At 51.3% G+C, this 16,978-nt stretch overlaps 1 protein-coding gene across 5 annotated transcripts in view; it reads left to right on the top strand.

The window, feature by feature from the left end:
• The first annotated feature begins 201 nt into the window (after positions 1-201).
• Positions 202-16,978, top strand: part of MYOCD (myocardin) — a 258,762-nt gene continuing 241,985 nt past the window's right edge. For all 5 annotated transcript variants that reach the window (XM_032992119.2, XM_032992120.2, XM_032992122.2 and 2 more), the window contains exon 1: positions 202-324. The gene's annotated coding sequence lies outside the window, so the exon portion shown is untranslated. The remainder of the gene's footprint in view (positions 325-16,978) is intronic.

Below are 16,978 nucleotides of genomic sequence, written 5' to 3' on the forward strand. Positions count from 1 at the left end.
CCTCAGCTGGGGCCGGGCAAAGGGGGACCCCCCCGCCAGCCCCCCGCCGCCCCGCACGCCTGCCCGGCCAGCCCCCGGCCTCCCTTCCTCAGCTCCGCGGGCTGCAAGAAGTTAATTTATTTTTGGAAAAGCAGCTCTCAGAGTTTGTCTAATTCCACCCGCACCAGCTCCTTTCACTCTATTTTAAACCAGTTCTTACTGTGCTTCAAGTTTATAAAAACAATCACTGCTCCCTGATAAAAGCAGCCCTAATCTGCGGAGAAAGCAAGGAGTCACAAAAGCAGCATCTCCTCCAGGACACTAGCTCAGCAGAAAAGTTTGCAGGTAATTTACGTTTCCTACTTAATGTCTTTCTGTTCTTCTACCTGCTTTCCCATGTGCGTGGTTGGTGCTGGTTACCCATGGCCCCTACGTGCTGCAGCATCTCTAGGCAGACGGAGCACAGCCAACCCTTGCTGCGACCTGCTGCTTCTGCTGCGTGGGGCCCTGGGGCCGCCTGCACCTGGCAGGTCGTGGACTGTGTGCAGTCCAACACGAGCGTGGCAGCTGTTGGGGAGCAGGCACAAGGTGCGTTTAGCAAATCAAGAGCTGGCCGGCCTGCAGAGGCTGGCAGGGACACGTGGAGAGGATGCAGTGGCTGGCTTTGCTCAGGGAAGGTGATGGTGAAGGGCCATGTGAGGTTCCCAAAGGCTCTCGCTTTGCCGCCGCCCTTTGGAGGCTGCTCTGATGGTTACTCTAATCCCCCCACCCCAGCCGGTGGAGAGGGCGTCCCTCCGGCAGGTCAGGCTGTGCCATGGCACCCTGCTTTTATTCCTCTTGCCCCCGCTTTGTCAGGAGGACCGTGCCACGGCTCCATTAACTGCGGAGGGTCATTCTGGTTGCACTAAATGCTCAGCCGTTTAATGCAACTTCTCTGTGACTCACCGATGCAACCCACAAAAATTGTTTAGCAAAAGCTCCCAGCACCACTCACGCTCAGAAATCCGGGGCATTTATGGACCGCTTTGTTTCTTTTAAATGAACGCAACGCAAAATGATGCCAGTCATAAACTACTGATGTCATTTGTTGGGCACTAAAGCACTCAGGGGGAGGTTTTGTAAGCCTCGTGCAGGGCTTTCTGGTGTTTCAGGGTTAATGCTTTCAAAAGCATCACCTTGGCAGCCCCAAAACGGTTACACTTCCAGCCCAGTTCAACTGTGCCAGAGGCAGCAGCTGCCAGGACAGGGCTGTGCCAGTTCCCTCTCCTCCTCGCAGTCTGCGTGACCCAGTGCTGCCTGTGGGCCACCTCCCTCCTCATCAGCACAGCCCTCAGGGCATGTACATGGTTTTTTGGAAAAGTGATGAGGGTTCAGGTTATAGATCTGTGCATAACAACTGCTGATTTGCTGAGATTCATCTGGGTCCTGGTTGACTATTTCCTGTTGTCTATTGGTAAAACGCATCATTTCAGCCCTGTGTGAAAAAAAAAAAAAAAAAAAAGTAAAAGAAAGAAAAACCAAAAAGGCAGAAAAAGTAAAGTGTTGGGTTTTTTTTTTAGTATTGCATGACCTGATCTCTCCTATAAATGTCATTTGTCAAATGGCCCAAGGGACAGCCTAAGTCAGTGGCCCCATGTCCCCCTCTCTGATGCTGCTCTCTCTGGTGCTGTCCATGTGTTTTGGTGGTCCATCATGAAGGGGAAGGGAAATGTGGTTGTTGTGTGGAGTGTACAGGCTAAAAATAATTTCCCTCTCGTGCTCCATCTGAATGGGCAGCCACATATGACTGTACATGGATTTGTCTGATAGTCCCGTTTCAGTGTAAGAGACAAAATATCTTAGTTATGGCTTTGTTCTTCAGCTAACAATGGGTAGCTAAAAATATCCGACTTTGTTCCACTCAATAAAGTTCTCTCAAGGGGAGACACTAACGTTCCATTTTTGCCAAATCTTTGCAAAATGCAGCCAAAGAAAATGCACATTTTTGCCAACAACTTTTCATAAAACATGTAACCAGCAGAAAACTCCATACTGTTCTGCAAGTGGGGCTGTGCTGTCTGCTGCGCGCAGCATCCCCGGGGGTCCTGGCTGCCCTGCTCCCCCGGAGCATCTGAGGAGGGTGAGGCCCGTGGCCTCCTCCCCATCCTCATCCTCCTCTGTGCACGCCCCAGCTGCACCAGGGGCTGCCAGCGCATTCGGGTTGGGTGGGCACGGGGTGATGCGCTGCCGCCTGCCCGTGCCTGGCAGGGGGCCGCTGCCCCGTCGCTGCCAGTGGCAGCTGGTTGGTGGTCGCTGTGGTCTCGCTCCAATTGCCTTATTTCCTGTTTTATGGCAGCCAGGGCTGGGGGCCAGCCAAGCCGGCCCAGGCCCGCTGTGCAGGCGCTTGTGCTCGCGTTAAAAGCCTGGCACGGCTGCTGCAACGCGCTTGCAGCCTGACAGCCAAGAGGAAACCAGCAGAGACCTCACTGGTCTGGCACAGTCCCCCCGGAGAGGAAGGAGATGGGACCTCCTGTGCTCACCCCCACCTCCAAATAACATCGCCGCCTCCCCACGGCTGCCGCCCTGGTCCCTGGTGCCTTCCTTCCCTCTGCAGCACTGCGTGGATGGTTACTGCTGCCAGAAGGGGCCAGGGAGGCAGGAGAACCAGTCCCATCTTTTACGGCTACGGAGGCCAGCCTGCTCCTTGGGTGACACTCCCTCCTGTGCTCCCTTGCCTTGCAGCCATGGGCAGAGCAGATCTGGGTGACCCCAGCTGAGAAAACCCCCCCTCTCCATGTCAGAGCTGGTTTGGATGAGTAAGCAGCCACACCATTTGCAACAGGCACTTTGCTTTCTCATTTGCAAGTGCTCATGCTCAGATGGAGCTCATTTTGGTTAGGGCTGGAATGCTGCCCGCCAGGTGCTTCCTGAGTGGGACAAAGTCTTGTTTTAGCTTTGCCCAGCATCAGGAGAAGAGTCTGGGTTTCTTCTACCTTCGGGGCACTGCAATTTTCTAGGTTGCAAATCATTCTTGTAGCTCTTCTCTGAACCTGCTCCCATGGTCCAGCATCCCTCCTGTCATGTAGGAACAATGACCAGTAATGATGTCTCTACTTCTGGATGTCTTTCTCTGTGGTATATTTGCTGTCCAAGCCACATTGCCACGTTCAGAGCTCCTACTCAATCAGTTTTCACAGCGTCCCTTCCTGCAACCTTGACACATTGCTGGTTTTCTCCAGGGTCACTCCATTTTGCATGTGGCCACGTTAAACCCCACTGGCAATCAGGTAGGGACATTTCAGAAGAACAGAGAAGGATCGTGGGTTGTGGCAGAAGCTGTCCCCTGTGCTAAGACCTGTGGAGCTGGTTTGATGCTGATGAGCAGCTGAGGTTACTGGTGGAGGAGGGATGCAGGCCAGGAGACACTGTGTGGCTCTTCCCCATGTCACAGCTGAAGATAAGCCTCTCTCTGCCTGACTGTTATCCTGCTCCTTCACCACCCCTGGTGTAGAGGACCTGTGTCCTGATCAAAAGGCTGAGCTCCAAAGGTGGGCTGCCCACTCCGGGTGGACAAGCACATCTTTTGGGAAGAAGACGCTGCTGTGACGTGATTCATGCAGTGTTTGCTGCTGCAGTATTCCCGGAATGTACCTGCTTTATTTCTTGGCCTTTGTTGTGGTTTGAGCTCAGAGGCCCAAAAACCCTACCACTCACTCAAACCCGGGACAGCCTTCTTGCCTGTTATTGGAGAGCAGCTAAGTGAATGTACTGGCTGTTAGATGGCAAAGAGATCCAGTCCATGCTCTTGGGTTCAGGGTATGCATGCACCCTATGAGTTAGGGATACCTTGGACCAGGGGTGCAAACACAGGTCAGAGCTTCCCGAGATGAAGGGCAGGGACCCACTGGGATGTTGCTCTGCCAGATGTGACACATCTGTGGCAGGGTTATAAGTCACCTCCCCACCTGCCTTTGATCTCCCGGCAAGCTGGTTGTGCGTGTCCTCCAGCACAGGCTGGCTGTCGGGTGCAGACAGTTGGCAGATGGTCCCCTGCTCCTGGGGGAGCACAGCTGGGGACATTGCTCATGGTGCCAGCCCCTGTGGGCCCATCAGCACAGCTCTGCTGGAGGATGGTTCAGGGATACGGCACAGGCCCTTGCAAACAGTGGAGCAGAAGTAAGAGGCACCGGTGCCAAGCCATCGGCTCTCCTGCCTGCCCCTTCCCCCTGCTCCTCCATGAAGTTGCCTGGCCTCCTCCAGCCCCAGCTGTGTGCCCCACAAAAGCAGTCAGCCTCGTGTTTCCTTGCACTTGGCTGGCTCCCAGAGGGTAGACACTGCATAGACAAACTTGTCTTTTAGAAACTCTCCCAAAGCCCACCTCTCCTGCCAGCCTCCTTCCCAGGCTCTCAAGAACCCATGCCCACCACGGGACTGGGAGTCGGGAGGTGCCTCGAACCAAGGCATCAGATGTGGAGACTATGTCCAACTTCAAGCCCCTGTGTGGGAAGTCGGGAGAAGAGCAGTGAGCTGATAGCTGGGAAACAGGAAAAAGACTGCATGGGGTCATGGTGTCCAGTTCCTTGCTGTTCAGACTTGCAATAGCACTGTTGTGGTGAGTTACAGGCAGGACCTTTCTGGAAGGGGACAGAAGGCAAGTTCATAATTCTTCTGGTTCAGGCAATCCAAGGGTGGCAGATCTCCCTGCTGAGTCTGAAAAGCCTGAGACTTCAGCCATACTCTGTCTCCCGCAGAAGCACATCTGTTTTGCAATTGTCCAAACTGCACATGAGCTGCAAAGGCACTCACGTTCAGCAGTGGGATCCTAAGCACTCCTCCCAAGTCATTGTGGCTCCACGTGCCTGCTGACAGCCTTGCAGTCTGGAGGTAGGGCTGTTGCCATCTCTGTGATGTTCATTCGCTTCACCATAGGTGGTAGTGGGTCTCAACCTATACCCCCTGCTTCCCAGGCGAGCTGGTTCATCTGACACTTGCCTTGAAGCAGGGATGGGCGTTCTGCAGCCAGGAGTTCTAGTTTCATGAGACAGGCAGGGAGAGGGACCCTCCATTCTTGTCCTTCCTTCTGAACCACCTCCTAAATGGTTTTCAGTCCCAGAGATGATGGTGAAAGGAGTGCAATCAGGGGAGGCGAGGGGAGAGGTTGTGGTCATGTCCAAGCACTGATACGTGGGTGGGGGAAGATTCTGGCAGTGCAGACCCTGCCTGCTCTACACCTACAACCAGCTGCCAGGACATGGAGGCTTCTGGCTTGCAGGGGTAGCTGTGGACATGGGGCAACATACGTGGGAATGGTTCATCCAGACATCAGAGGGTACTCCTTTGGGAGCTTCTAGCTACATGTCTGTGTCTGCATGGCCCCAAGGTGGGATCTCATGGCTAAGGGTTTCTGCATGTGGCCTCACCATGACCTGCTGTGGTTATCTCCAGTCCTGCCAGCTGGTGCTGCTCTTCAGGTGCTAATGGTTTAGTTTAAACTATGAGGTAATTTCTGAGACCCTCAGGTGGGACCATGCTGTCTGGATCTTCCAGGTTGTTCTGTGTGTGGTGCACATGCCTCCTCAGTCAGTACGCTCTTCTCTTGGGGTTCACAGAGCACATAGGTAATCCTGCTTTCAGGGTTGTCCCCTTCCACACACTAGTGCTTGGCACATGATCCCGAAGCCAGAAGAGCCAGTGAAGTGACCTTCATAATTCTCTGGGAAGAAGCCAGAATAGCCAGTGCAGTGACCTTCGTGATTCTGTGGGACCCACCTATGTCCATTGTGCAATGTGTCCCAGGCACACGGGAGCCACCAGTTTGGTGCTGTTGGCATTGTCCTGGAGAAGGCACCAGGGCAGGGGTTGTACGTCTGCCTTTTCTGACTCATGTTGATTTATGTCCCAACCTCAAGCCAAAAATACACCCTGCTTTCACGGGCACTGTTGGAACAGATGCAGAGGGCTTATCAGCTGTCCCCAGGGACTTCCTGGCTCTGGACCTCATCATGAGGGTGTGACAGCCATGAGCACCCTCGGGAATGGGGCTGTGCCCTCTCTCCGAGCACTGGGGTGTGGGCTCTGCTGCCTCTGCTGCAGGGATGGCGGTGGGACTCTGCTTCATGGAGTGTGCTTCATGCTGCGGGTCAAGTTTCTCCCCTGCAGACAGAGCTCTGCCTGATGGAGAACAGTCAGCCTCCCAGGCGGATTGTTTTTGCTGGGAGGTTTGCCCATCTACCAGCACACTGTGCAGTGAGATTCCTGGTGTCAACCAATGGGGCATCCCCGCTGGGCCTGCAGGTGTGTGCTGAAGGACCAATAGATGCCTTTGCAGAGCTGGGAAGGAGTGAAACGAACTAAAATAAAATCCAGGCTAAAATGAGCAGGCTTTCCCACCTACCCCTCATGCTGGCTAGGGACTAGCCCAGCCTGGTGCACCCCGACTCCCACAGCTCCTGCTCTTCCCTGGATCTGTCCCAGCACTGCAGGGTGCAGGCAGCGGGAGACCCTGGGTTGCCAAGAGCTGCTCTTTGGGAGCCCCGAGGCAGACGTGGGACCTGTGGCAGCTCTGTGCTGACCCCCGTCGGACACTCACCAGTGTTGCCAGTGCTGAGCATGTGCCCAGGGAGGTCCCTCATCATCTGTCCCTGGGGACTCTGCTCAGGAGGGAGAAAGGACCTCTGGTTGGCACTGTGTATCACGGTGAGCATCCTCCAGCCCACAGGCAGGCTCTGACCTCTCATGGGGAAGTCTGCCTGTCTCTTTCTGCACGTTAGCAGCATGAATGATGTCCACTCTGCCTGATATTCTCCATTCCCATTAAATATCTAGGACACACCTGTGAGCTCACCATACACCTAAGTCAGGTTTCTGGCAGCCTGCAATGTTCCCTTTGTAACATCCCTCTTGCCCTGTTAGAGCTTGTGCAAAGCCGTTGCTGTGCTCTCCGTCGGCATCAGTGTGGGCTCAGGATCCCCTGTCCCCTCTGTGCCACTGCCCAACCTCGTCCCAGCCCTGCATGCAGTGGGTGCTGAGGGTTGCCTGGAGGAGAGTTTGTGTGGCTCTGCCCTGGGAAACACTGAGCAAAGACAAGACCTGCAGAAACCTGCCATATTTCACTCTGGCTCGCTCTGGTTCAGTGTCCCGCCTTCCCCAGTGGTGTGCCTACAGTGCCAGCCCTGCTGCCCAGGGGGCTGTTCTGCAGCAAAGTGTCCCTGAGCCCTCAGAGCTGTCACCCAAGCGCAGCAGCTCACACCTAGTTTCTGTGTCCCCCTGGACCAGACCCCAGGGCTTTCTTCTCTTCTTATAGCCCTCCAATCCCATTAACTGCAGAGCTGGTGTTATCCTTTACATTATTTTTCAGGCCTCCCAAGGCTAATCCATCCCCACATGCTGCTGTATCCAGCGGAGGGGAAGAAAACAAAGCGCCTATGGACTATTGAGGATGGCAGTCTGGCATGCTCTTATTTAGAAAGGCTTCTCTGCTTTTAGGATGAGTTTGTGAGCAACAGGGTGATGCTGCTCCCACAGTGCATTATAGCGTATTACTCCCAAACTGACTGGGTTTTACAACTTTTCTGCGTTTCTAGAAGCTAAATTGCTGCTGAGGTAGGGCAAATGATCAGGAAATGGGGCTGAGCATCTCGCAGTAGGAGCCAGTTTCAAGGCATTCTTACAGGGACTTGCTGAAATGCAGAGAGACCTGGGGATGAAAAATCTGAAGAGAGCACATGGACCCAATTGGGTGTGGATCCAGATCCAGCACATGTCTGTGCGTGATGTTCCCTATCTGCACTGCAGGCTAATGCAATAAATCAAAGTGGATCACTAGGAGAAGGCCTGTCAGAGCAGGTCATTTCACAGGGCTCTGACATCGGCCAGCCAGCTGCTGGACGGGGCATATGGAGTTTGTTTAACTACCAGCAGCAGCACGTATTGCCTTGGGTCCAACAGCTCGTTTTGGAGTGCAAGTAACAATAACATGCATTTGCAGTTGTCGGAGGGTTGCAATGCCATGTGGGATTTGCTCTCAGCTCAGGAAACATTCCTGGGAAAGTCTTTTCCCTCCCAGTGTTAGAAGAAGAGGCTCGACTCCTTTCTGAAGTGGGACGATGAATAATAACTCCCCAGAGATGTGGCAAATGCTGTGAAACAGCCTCACATAGCTGCGAGCTCCAGCTCAAAGGACCCCACTGTGTTCTGTCCCTGGAAAACTCGCGGGGTCTTATTTCTGCTCCACAAACAGCACGTAGGCATCTCCACCAGCGGCTGTCATCACCACCCCGAGGAGCCGTCCCGGCATGCCGTACGGAGTCCCCGAGCCCAAGGCTGACAAACTGCTCCCTCCCAGGAGATTGCCTCTCTCCGCTGCACGAGCGTGCGCAGCCCTGCGCCACGGGGGCTTCCCCTCACCTGGTGTTTCTGTGGTGGTGAAGTGCAGGAGAGGCTGCAAATAGCTCGTGGAGTGCCGAGCTGCTGCCAGCACAGCCAGGCCTGCTGCTCCCTCCAGCCGCACTGCTGAGTGGAGTTCAAATGATAAAAGTGGTCCTTTAGGTGTTATATGAGCTTGGTAAATTCCTTGTGACGTGGCTGACACAGCCCCGTGCCACTGCGCTGTGCTGTCTCTGTTCCTCCGGGGTTTTTCTGGCAGGTGTCTCCAGGCCTGTGTCCCACGAGGCTCCAGCATCAAGCCCTGCTGTGAGCATCCCCATCCCACTGCTGTTCTTTCCTGCAGTAAAAGTCTCCTTCTTTCTTTAGCGGTGCGATCAAGTCAGGCATGAAGAAGGTGCTCGGGGGAAGAGAAGAGTTTCAGGGACCTCCTGGCAGGGAGTGCCTCATGTCCCCATGGCACCCAGTGCTGTGGGGCCACCGGGGTCCTCCCAGGGCCCGAGAGGTTGAATTAACGTACCTGCATGGGACTCTCCACATCATCCCAGAGCTCTGTCCTGCTGTCATGCTTCATCTTCAGGGATTTGTGATAGTGAGAGGTACACACATGACCTTTCAGAAGGGTCCTTAAACACACTCTTTAGTTCAGTTTCAACAAGAAGGATGCAAAATATATATCTCGAGCAGCAGTGCCAGCACTGGTTTACTCGTGAGGAAACTCTGCCGGTCCAGCCCCCACTCCAGATCTGCAGAGCCGTGGAGAGCAGTGGAAGCAGAGGGCTGAGGGGCAGCAGTGGCCCATGACTGCTGCCTGGAGGTGTATCTAGTAACTGCCATGTCCTGTCTGAGACACCTCCCACCAGGCTTGACTTGGATGAGGCGTCCGTAGGCTCCTGCGTCCAAGCCTCTGGCTCCTATGGGCTGAGCACAGGGAGCAAACAGGGTGGAAGGGTGGAGAGATCCTGGGTGCAACAGGATCAGGACACCTGGGAAAAGGGACGGGGTTGTCATTTGGGACCACAGCAGATGGTTTCCTCTGAGGGGAGGTGCATTTGGCTCAGCCCTGGGTGCAGGAGGTGACCTGTTGCTGCAAGAGAAGCACTGCTGTTACTACAGCACAAGGGACTCTTATTGAAGCCAGGACATAAAGAGTTCACTGAGGACTGGTGCTCGCAGCGGTTAACCCATAGCACACAGCCAGGCCTAGAGAAAGAGATAAGGGATGTCTGAGCCCAGAGTGGGAGGCAGCAGCTCTTTGGAGAAGAGTAGGATGTGCCAAGAGCCCTGGTTTTGCACTCTGTAGCTATACACAGTCTCGACAATAAGCCCGTGCAGGCTCTTCCGTTGGGGATTTTGACCGTACAGTGTACTTGGTGGTATCTGTTCTCCTGCACTGCCTTCTCCGGGGCCATCCGACTGCAGCACGCACACTCTGGCTGCCCAACTCCCCAGCCATTTGTCACTGAGAAATTTAACTTTCTGAAGTCTGCAAGCTTGCTAAGAATAAACTTAATAAATTAGTGAGCATATTTAAAGTGCACCACTGCTCGCTGATCTGGCATTTTAATCTACTCGTGAAGCTATCCAGAGTGTTTGCTCAGCGTGTGGCCAAGTTCTGAAATATTTGCATGCTGCTATTGTCAGTACATCTTCTGACCCTTTGCAAAAGGATGGCAGGAGGAGTGAATTTATAAGAATCTTCCACTGGCGAAGGTAGCGGAATCGTTCCTGCTAACACACTTGGTAGAATTATCTCCCTGAGATCATCTTTGCCTGTTATTCCGATCTGGTGGATGAGATTCTATTAAACAACGCAGCTGTGTTTTATGTTCTCCAGGGCTACATATCCTCTTCGGTGACACACATTCTTTGCAGGTCAGTTGTAAAACATGTTTGATGTTGGCACACAGGCAGCCGGAGCAAGCCGAAGCTGCTCTTTCCACTTGGGAATGACGACAATTGTAGCTGCCTTTTAGACTGCCCTCTGCCCTGTTAAGGCAAGAAGTGCCCTGCCCCTTTCCTTCCTGCCTCTTCCCCGTGGCTGCAGGCAGGTGGGCAGTGGGAAGAGGGGACTTGTGCAAGCCAGATGAAGGCCAAACAGTTGTGTGCAGGGCTCCAGGACCTGGTTCTCCTCCCCTCATCCTCTGCATTGTTGCAATGGTGTGGATAACAGCCTCTGCATGGGCTGGCTTTTCCGCAAGCCACCTTCTTCCAGCTGTTCACAAGGGTTCACAAGACCCTGATGAAATGGAGCAAGAAGGCCTTGGCTGTCTGTAGCCGTGGTTGTGCTCCTTTCTGTGACCTACTCCGTGCTCTGGCTCTGCAGAAGGTGTAGGCTCTGGCTCTGCAGTCCTTACACACCTCCTGAAGCTGCCTTCACTGTGAGCAGGATGCAGAGATTTCCGATTGCTGGGCAGAGCCACAGTCCTCCTGGCTCCAAGGTACTGAAAAGACTTCATTGTTTCTCAGGGCAGAGCTGTGCAGGAGACCCAGGAGTCCCTGGCCACTGTTTCACTGCACAGAAGTTGACATTTTTGAGTAGTGGATTGTCAGCCCTTATTTAGACATCTACCTAGAGCGAGATGAATTGCTTCCTAAACATCACTGATGTTTATAAAGGCTATACCTGCTCACCCAGGTGTGGAGAGTGACACAGCAGTCTGACCCCAGAACAGGATGTGTCCAATCCTTGTCATTTTTGAGAGGTCAATGTTTCTGGAAAACCATTTTGTGAACAATTCCTGTCATGTCACGACATATGGATGACAGCACCTCTTCCCCTGCTTGGGGTCCCAGAGAGCCTTCAGAGCCCGGCCAGACGACAGGACAGTCCTCTGGACATGCTGTAGGTAGGAGCAGCTAGGTTGGGTGCAGCTGAAGAGCCAGTGATGATATGTGAGTACCTGGGAAGGCAGCAGTGCTGGAGGGAGGGAGGGAGGACGTGGGTGGGAGAGGATGTCAGATGGCAAGTTAATAGCTGGGTTTAGGCCACCACGAGTCAAGTGTGTCCCTGCTTGAACGCCTAAAGGGAATAAGACAGACTGCTTAACATGCAGGATTAGGGGAAATTAGAGTTTAGGTAGGAGTGCACAGAGCCAAGCTTTGTGAGGAGGCCCAGTTTTTAGTTAATCTGGGACAAAAAAACCCCTAAGAATTTGTCAAGAAATCTTGTCAAGAATAAAGCCTTATTTTTTGAGAAAATAATTAGTAGAAAGTTCATTTGGAGGGGGATGGAAAAGGGGAGTCATGAAAAAAGCAAGCAGAGGAATTGGAGCTGTAAGGTGGAGGCCACAAATGCCCTGGTGTTACGTATCAGAAGCAGAAGAAAGTCACTGGGATTGCCCAATGCTCAGTAAAAGGTGCACCCGGCCAGCTCTCCATCCCTTCCCAAATTCACGGCCTGTCACCTTTCAGACTGTTTGTCCCTTCTAAAATTTACCATAATTGATCCTTCCTGTTGGAGACGTGTTCAGCAACCTTGGGTCCAGTGAGTGACACAGTCCCACCACAGGACTATGTGTCTGCATCAAATTCAAACCACTCGGGGGTCACAGGCTGCCAGGGCAAGCAGGTCCTAAGGAGCGAGTCCTGGAAGGAGGAGAAGGCACGTCTGCCACGCTCCATGATTTAACAAAGCTGCTGTGATAATTCACCTCTTTCGCTCTGTAACATCACTGCAGGTCTAAGAAATGGACATCGCTTTTTTTGTAGCAATTTATCACCAGGAAAAACGCCCATGTTGAAGCTTTTGCTGTCAGTGAGGCATGACTGAGAGGGAACAGTGCCTGTAAATACGAGCAGAGTGAGCAAGAGTAGTGATGGTTTCATTCTCAGAGTTCCTTTCCATCACTGTTTGGACAAAGAGTCTTTCAGATAGATTTGTGACTATCTAGTCTGGCTACCAGGTATGATCCAAGCCCACATTTATTCCTGCCTGAATCAGAGCAAGCAACCGAGCATGTTGTAACATTTCCTGATGATGGAGATTCCTCTCTGCCTTAGTTTGTTACAGTGGTTAATTACCCTTGCTGGTATGCCAGTAAGCATTATGCCGTATTACTAGTTTCAGTTTGCCTCGCTTCAGGTTCCAGACATTGGATCATACTAGAACTCTGTCTGCGAGGTTCGAGAATCTTCTGTGGGGAAATATATGTGGTCTGGATACCCCAGCACCTGGCTTTTGTCAAGCAGAATAAATTGAGTTCTGGAGGTCTCTCACTGCAAGGCTGGTTCTCTTTAATCATCTTCACAGCTCTTCCCCCGGTCTCTCAACATCCTGGTGCCCGATGAGAACCAGAACCAGGTGCTGGGTGGACACAGGCACCCAAATGCAGGGTAGTATAATTTCTCCGCTGGCCCTGGAGGCTGCTGCCCAGGGAATGAGCTGGCCTTTTGGTCACCTTCACGTGCGAGCTCTGCCAGACTCCCTAGGGTCTCCCAGTCATCACTTTGCAGGCCAGAGCACCCTCACTTGTGTATGTGGCTGATAATCTGCTGCCTTGTTCCTAGATGGATGACTATATTTGGCTATATTAACTATCTGCTTGTGCCCAGTTTATCCAGCGACCCAGGCCATTCTGCAGCAGTGATCTGGCTTCTTCTCTATTTGCTGGTCTCACAATATCAGTGTCATCAACAAACTTTACCACAGATGATTTAATATTTTTTTCAGATCATTGATAAAAACATTGAATAGCGTAGGGCCAAGAACCAGCCCCTGGGGAACTCCACTAAATCCACCCCTGCTGGGTGAGGAGTTCCCATTTACAATTGCATCTGAGACACGTCACCCAGCCAGCTTTTAATCTATTTAATATGTGCCATGTTGATTGTGTATTGTTCTAGTTTCTTAATCAAAATGTCATACAATACCAAGTCAATTGCCTTGCAGAAGTCTAAATACGTTACACCACCAATATTATTTTTATCAATCAAACTTGTAATTTCAGGAAAAAAGATGAATCTCAGTTTGACATGTTCTGTTTTCCCTAAGTCTATGTGAATTAGCATTAATCATATTTCTTTTGCTTAAATCTCTATCCGTTGCATGCCATAGCAGCCTTTGGAGGTGACTGCCCAGAGCTGTTGCCAGGCTGACAGCCCCACCAGCATCTGGTCCAGCCAAATACTTCTCTAAACATTGGCAAACGTGAGCTTTCTTCTATTGATGTTGATTGCTCTAGCGCATCCATCCAGAGATAGGCTAATACAACCAAGAACTTCAGAAGAGCTATATTTATTCTTTTTATATTGAGAGAAATTGCTTCTCATTAGCTTCAAGTTTTCAGCCCATACATTGTCCTCAGCTCTTGGCTTTTCTTATCAGTTTTCTACAGTTTCTCACTTCTCATTCATTATTATCAGTTTCCACTTTCTTAAGTTATATATGGTTTTCTTATTTTTCACAGTTGTCTTCACTTCCCTCACAAGCCAGTGTTGTCTTTTTTTTTTTTTTTTTTTTTTTTTAACCAATGTTGCCTTCTTTCTCAATTGTGGGATTGTGGTTTTGGGGCAACGCGTAAAATGTTTTTCAACAATTCCCACTTAACATCACATTTTTCTGATTAAATTCCTTCTCCCAATTGATTTGGTTCTTAATTGTTTTCAGCTCTGTGAAACTGAATCTTTTTAGCATTAAGTAGATATATTTTCAGAACAGAACTTCACTTTAAATATTCATTTTATTGTCATTTGCTTTTCAGCTAAATAAAATAAAACACTGACTGTTAGAGACATTTGGCATGCATTTTAGGGTCACAGAACTGGGAAATGGAAATTGTTCCTGAGAAAAGTTGTTTTCAGGAAATGCTTTTTGTCAAAATATATATTAATTTGAATAAAATGAGGCTTATCTAAAATCCATCATCATAAAGATGGTATTGTCCCTCTTTTGGCAGCTGAAGATTGAGACTTTTAGTCCGAAACTTTTTTGATTCTCCAAATTTCACCAACATTTCAAGTTTGGCAGCTAAAACAAGAAACTCTGTAATCACTTTGAGGTTGTTCAGATTTCCCTGGAAACCCAATTTCCTTTTTTTTTTTTTCCTTTTTTTTTTTTTTTTGTTGTAGGAAATGTACATTTCCTTTTGAAATTGTGAACTTGATGTCCAAAATACTACATTTCATTGACAAAACGTTTGAGCACGCAGTTGTGCCTCACTCTGCAGAGGTTGCCTACAGCTAGAATGTCTCTCATGAGTTGCCCAGCGTTCCTCTGCCCCAGGAACGGGTCCCGCTGTTCTCTCTCAATCCGGAGTAAAGGTGCAGTGGGTGAACGGCTCTTTTTTCTGCAGAAGAGACAGGGAAATACTGTTGGGCAGCGTGTGCTGGTCCAGCAGCCAAACCACCCTGTGTGTGGTGGAGAGCTCATGCATTCCTGTGGGAAGTGAGTGAAGACGGGCTGGGGAGAAGATACCAGACCTCCCTCTGCACCTTCCTGGGGTCGCTGCCAGCTTTGCACGTCAGGGGTGCACATGGGAAAGAGGGCGAGTCCAACGTGGTTGCACCCCGTGGCTGGTTGATACGTGACCAGGCTGCTTTATGAGAAGAGGGCAGGAGAAGGCAGGTGGCCCCGGCTGCAACTGGACAGGCCACTGCAGGCTCCTCCCTGACTGACACCCACGGAAAACCACGGCGGGCCGGAGAGTGGACTGGTCGCTCAAGCCGTGGGGTTGGGTCTCTGCTCACCCACAGGAGATTTCCAGGTGACCAGGTGAGGAGGTCTCAGCACAGTCGCTGTCTGCCACCCTCCTGATCAGGACACTTTGGTTGTTCGGAGCCTTCATGAACTGTGCTTTCCCTCACCCTTCCTCTGGCTTAGACTCCAGGTAGTCTGAGCTTTGTTTTACAGCCTCTGCTCTCCCCAGACATGGCACGCTGCCTCCGGAGGTAAGATTACAGGAGTTAATGTGTCTTATTCTCCTGAATCACTTTTTCATTCACATGTTAAGTATTTGCAGAACCATTTACTGGCTTTCAAGGACAGAAGGAATCATCTGCTCTGACCTCTGCATAGCAGGCCAGGGACTTTAATCTGCTGATTCTTGCATCCTGTCTGCAATGTCTGGTCAAGAAAAGACATTTCTTTTACAATGAGGTACCCAGCCTTGAATTAAAGCCTTCTTGCTGAAAACAAATCTGCTGCATGCCCAGCCAAGTTGGTCCACTGGGCCGATAGTGCTCAGTGTTAAAATTGCATTGCATATTTCTGTGTAGATTCTGGGTTTTGCCTGCCAGCTTAAAGAGCACTCTGCCAGAGGGGTCTCCCTCCTATCCCACTGGATAACCAGAGACACTCCTGCTTGCCTGCAGAAAAGAAAGCCTGCTGTTTATGGGAGAGCTCCTGATTTCCTCCAGACCTTTTGAGCTCCATTAACACTGACAGAGCCCAAGGAAGCCCAGGTAGACTTCTCTCACAGATCCCATCCTTTTCTTCTTCTTCTTCCTACCCTGAGGAGACCTACAAGATTTATACACACTTCTAAGGGCAGTATTTCTTTGGTGGGATGCTTCCTCATGGCTTCCCTTCCCCATGTTCCTACTTGGGAGATTTTATTGATTTTTCCCTATTGAGGGACCCGTTGCACCGGCCAGTTCCTCCGTGCCACCAGCTCTCCCCAGGTCCCGAACGCCAGCAGAGCCAAGGCACCCTGGTCACGCTGTGAGATGGCAGCTCCCTGGGGTCAGCATAAAAGCAAAGGCAGAGCTGGAGTGACATGGTCACTCTTGACTCCCTCTTATTCCAAACCCAGGAGCCTCCTGGCTGACCTTAAGAAAGGGCCAGTGCACGTGAGACACACTCCCAGGAGATCCCCCATTGTGACATCCAGGTCTGTTCATGCTCTCCTCCTCTCCCCGCAGCCCTGGGTCACGTAACTCGTGTTCAGAGCAGGCCAGACAGACTCTCTGGCAGACTCTCTGGCATCGTTTTTTCAAGCCTGATTAATGGGGCCAACTCTCCTCCAGATTGAACTCAAGAAAATACCATTATCTCCTGCGCAATGACTCAGATATTGTATTGCAACATCTTGTTGGTAATGTCAGATTGCAGGCAGCGATATTAAAAATGAGCATTTTACCCTGGACAGGGTATTAACTATGAAATCAAAACTGTATTTATTGCCTTTAGCCACAAGCATTTAGACTCTTCCAGAATAAATGTTTTTAGTTCTATGCGGAAAGATTCTGGCATTTATAGGCCAGACGTTTCTGAGGGGAATATATACCCCATGTGCACACCCCGCACGATACACTGGGCTGTGGGTTACCATGCCGTGTGATGTCATGGCAGATACAATGAGCTCACACCTCATTATGCCAAGCCAAGATGAAATACACACCGTGCCCCGCTCGTTTCTGACAGTGCATGTGGCAAACACCAACCACATGCATTTTCTTTAGCATCTTTGGCCAGTGCTTGGGGAAAGCAAGTGTCTGCAGCATGAGGATGGAGTGGGCTGTCTGTGGGATGGGCTCCATCCCCAACAACAGGGCACCAGCCCTGGCACCACGGTGGGATGAGGCAGAGCTAGGGCTGGTGTGACAGCACTAGTCAGCAGTAGCAAAGCCACCGTATTTCCTACATGACGGTGTCCTGGTGTCCCTGGCACAGGAGCGCGTGGCATCCTCCAGAGCAGAG

The sequence above is a fragment of the Tyto alba genome, unplaced genomic scaffold, assembly GCF_018691265.1.
Source record: "Tyto alba isolate M040663 unplaced genomic scaffold, T.alba_DEE_v4.0 Super-Scaffold_39, whole genome shotgun sequence".
Lineage (NCBI taxonomy): Eukaryota > Metazoa > Chordata > Aves > Strigiformes > Tytonidae > Tyto > Tyto alba.